General features: G+C 46.7%; 1 long non-coding RNA gene across 1 annotated transcript; it reads right to left on the bottom strand.

Annotated features, from left to right (window-relative positions):
- Positions 1-3,367, bottom strand: LOC144411348 (uncharacterized). The gene is made up of 2 exons (XR_013468494.1): positions 2,560-3,367; positions 1-1,771 (listed from the first exon to the last, which is right to left on the bottom strand). It is a non-coding gene; the product is annotated as an uncharacterized LOC144411348 (long non-coding RNA).
- Between the last annotated feature and the right edge of the window lie 659 nt (positions 3,368-4,026).

The following is a 4,026-nucleotide window of genomic DNA, read 5'->3' as shown; positions in this document are numbered from 1 at the left end:
ATCAGGAAACATTTATTGCCAAAAGACGAGTATGGCTCCTTTTTCCTTTTCCTTTTTCACGCGTCTCTGGTTCCGCTCTGGCTTCCACTGAAGATCCCCCCACACTGGCTTGGCACAGCCATTTACCCCCATGATGGTCAGCTGCAGGAGGGACGTCCCCAGCACACCTGAAGAAAGTCTCTCTCACACACACACACACACACACATATATGGAGCAAATCCAGGTTTTGTTCATTTGAAAAACAAAAAAAATGAAGTGGGGAGGAAGGGAGAGAGATGGGGGCGGGGGGAAGAGAGTGGGGGGACAATGGGAGAGTGGGGGCAGAAACAGATAGAGGGGGAAAAGAAGAGAGAGGGTGGAGGGTGGGGAGAGGGCCAGAAAGTGATAGAGGGGGAAAAGGGAGAGGGTGCCTGTGGGTAAGAGACAAGGAGAAGAGACGTGAGGAGGATCATCGGGATGTGAGAAAACATTCATAGATCCAATTATTTTAATTTGATGCACCTTCATTTAGTTATTTCATGTTTGTATCTACATTATATAATGTGGTTGTTAAAGTGTATTTCTGTATATGCTTTTCATGTTTAGCGAGTCTCTGTGCATAACAACATGTTAGAGTGTCTCTGTGTAAGTACTTTTATATGCGTCTCTGTGTACATGTATATGATAACAGCAGGAATCAGAGGTTTATCTCAAGTACTAACTGTAAATCACAGCTTTCACCACGCGATACACCGACACATCACATCATTCACAGCCGTACGGCTGCAGTCTGTCTGGACTCCTCACTTACCTTCAGCTCTGTTGAGTGCAGCAGAAGGCGTCTTCATCTCCTCTTCACACTCCCGAGGCCTTACGGTTACTTTCTGCAAGTTTCTCTCTGGAAAACTTCAGTGTGTGTAGTTTGAAACTAACTGACTGAATGTGCCACAGACCTTATGCTGAGGTGAACGGAGCTTAGAACATGGAGCTTAGAACATGGAGCATAGAACATGGAACATGGAGAAATGTTCCATCATGATGTCACGTCTCTATGGTTACAGTGAAGGTATCTTGAATATGGAAATGAGCCTTTAAAGTAAACGTGTGTGTGGACGGTGTATTTGTATTGATGGAGCTCATCCACTTCACATGCTGCATAAAACACTTTGCTCTGTTTGTTTTCTATGACCCGTTCATCTTGATCTTGAAAGCAAACACTTTAAAGAATAAATAAAGAACGATTTTTGATTTTGGTCCATTGTTTCAAGTCGGAAATATATAAACTCTTGTATCAGTCCGGATCGTTAAACCTCCCGTTCGAGCCCTCTTGTCTGCAGTGGTTATGCTAAGCTAACCAGCGGCTGGCTTTAGCTTCGCGTTGAGCGCACAGACATGAGAGTAGGGATGAGAATCGTTTGGGTTTTTCCGATACCGATGATAAACCGACACATTTAAAACAATACCAGTGTCTGAACCCATACATGAAATTGAACAATGAACAATACCCTAAATATAGACAAATAAAAACCACTTGGCTTCAAACTACAGCTTCGAATTGTTTAACTTCAAACTATGAACAATATATGAATTGTTTAAAGTTTACAGTATGATTGCAGTGTTTATCTACCAACAGCCAGAAGAGTAGTTAATTGGAATTTGGGGAATATTAATAATTTAATTTTAGATTCATGCTCATTGTGCAGGAAGGACAGATATGTAACATATATTGAAAAGCATTTACGTTAGATTGACCTTGTTTGTCTCAAAGTATTGACGTGCAACACAGAAGAGCTGCAGAGGACAGAATGTATTAATTGTATATTTAGTTGACCCTTTGTTGCGTAGAATAAAGACAAAGCGAAATAAATCAAAAGATCTCCCGTCATTTGCGGAAGGAAATTAATACAATTGTATGCAGCTTAATGACAAACCCGGACCTAAATGAATGTGAATAGAAGGTAGATGAGTAGCGAGCTGTCGTTAGCTGCTGCGAGGACGGAGTCATCACAGTGTTTAAATCAAGTGTTTCAATCGGCTCCGGCACCGAAACCGGAGTTGCGTTCCGGTACGGTAGTTACCGGCTGGCGTGGGCACCAATGTGGCACCGGTCCTCGGTTCCCAAAAATACATGAGAGGGGTCAAATCGACTATTCCTAAATAAAGCTCTGTGTCTGGGTCAATGTCTGTGCACGTGCCTGATCGGGATGTGGGGAGAGAGGCATTTATTCCCTTATAGACCGGACGTAACAGTCCTAAACGTGGGGTTTAAATACCGTGATTTTGTCTCTCAATGTAGAGGTTGAATTATCATAAGTACTTGTATACATTTTTTCTTCGTTGGCAGCTGAATGGAGGTGACACGTTCATCTCAATTTAGAATCCTTTCCTAAACATGTTGAAGCAGTGCTGTAGTTCTGCTGACACACTAATGCAGAATATCTGCAAACCTAAAAGCAGAGCTCATGAAATAGCTGGCTGGCTTTAACAGCAGGTGACTTCAACAAAAATCACGTTTATATTCCATCAAAAGGCTTCGAGAAGCTGCTCTGATCATTGCACCTGTGAGGGTGTGCGCTTACCTGTAGTCAGCGGGGAAGATAGCAGAGCACCAGCTTCACTTCTTCCTGTTACTGGTCTGACTGGACAATGGAGGGTTTGGATCACCTGCTCTATTATAACATCAGACACCACAAACACAAACATACTGTAGCGTGTCTTAAGTTCATGAAAGGTATATGGTTCTGATTAATGTTACTGTTACGTAGGCCAGGGTTGGGGTATGTCTGTAGTTTCGGGGTTCACGGGAAGTTGAGTTCTGACTAGAAAATGACCGGGTGTTGTGGAGCGGCGTGGTTGTGGCCGACAACAGGCAACAATAAACCCGAGTGATAAGAAACTGGCTCTTTATTGACACGGAACGTTACAACTGGTGTCAGAAGAAAACTTCTGATTGTGATAACGTAGTCGACCGCTCGGGCATTGGCGGACTACTGTTTGGTGGACGCTTTTTCTGGTGGAGATGGAGCGTTCTTTTGGCAGAGGTTTTTGTGTCAAGAAGGAGGAGGAGGACAACGAGTACGGACAACCTCGTCCTGTTCAAGTGCTGGGAGGACAACGTTTTTCCGTGGACAGTTTGGGAAGCGGATGTTGGAGTCACCAACATCCGCTGGGGGTCCTGGCTTAGCGACGGCTAGCGCTGACGCTAGCTACACAGCGCGCGAAAATTTGCCGCCCGGGAACGTGCATGGACAAAACGTAAACAAAGATGGCGGCGCCCAGGGACAGCGAGTGCCGGTAGTCATAAAAACGGCGAAATATGCGCCAGACTGGGAGGCTTTTCATGCTCAGTTCGAGCTTTTAGCTCGTGCAAACAGCTGGTCAGATGAACAGAAAGCCCTCCAGCTCGCCCTTTGTTTGACGGATGATGCACTGTCTTGCCTGCTGCTTTTAGACCTGAGTGAGAGGGGTAATTATGGATCCCTGGCTGGTGCTCTAGGGCTTCGGTTTGGACAATGTTTTCGTTCGGAGCTGCTGCGCTCGGAGCTGCATGGATGTCAGAGGCGAACTGGGGAGTCCCTGATCACGTTGGCAAACGACATCGAAGGACTGACACGACGAGCATACGCGCATATGCCTACGCCAGTGCAAACGGAGCTTGCACGTGATCAGTTTGTCAGGGCTCTCTCGCCATCTGATCTGCGGGCTCACACTCAGTTGGCTCGCCCCCAAACCCTGACTGACGCACTGGAGTACGCGCTGGAGAGGGAGATGGTCATGAGCGCTGCACAGCACGATGCTTCTCCAATGGTCAGGGCGGTAGGAGAGACAATGTCGGAGCGGCCGCTGTGGGTGGACGAGGTGACCGAGATGATCAGGGGGTTGGCTATGCCCCCTGCCAGGTGTCAACAAACACAGGCCCCGGTGCGGCCACAACAACAGCTGCGCCTCTGCTGGGGATGTGGCCAAGCTGGACACTTGGTGAGGAATTGCCCAGCCTCGACTAAAGCTCTGGGAAACGACAAGGGGACGCAGTAGACGGGACGCTA

This window comes from Gasterosteus aculeatus, chromosome 8 (genome assembly GCF_964276395.1).
Source record: "Gasterosteus aculeatus chromosome 8, fGasAcu3.hap1.1, whole genome shotgun sequence".
Classification (NCBI taxonomy): domain Eukaryota; kingdom Metazoa; phylum Chordata; class Actinopteri; order Perciformes; family Gasterosteidae; genus Gasterosteus; species Gasterosteus aculeatus.
Note: the sequence above shows the minus strand (reverse complement) of the source record. Positions and strands in the feature narration are given on the sequence as shown.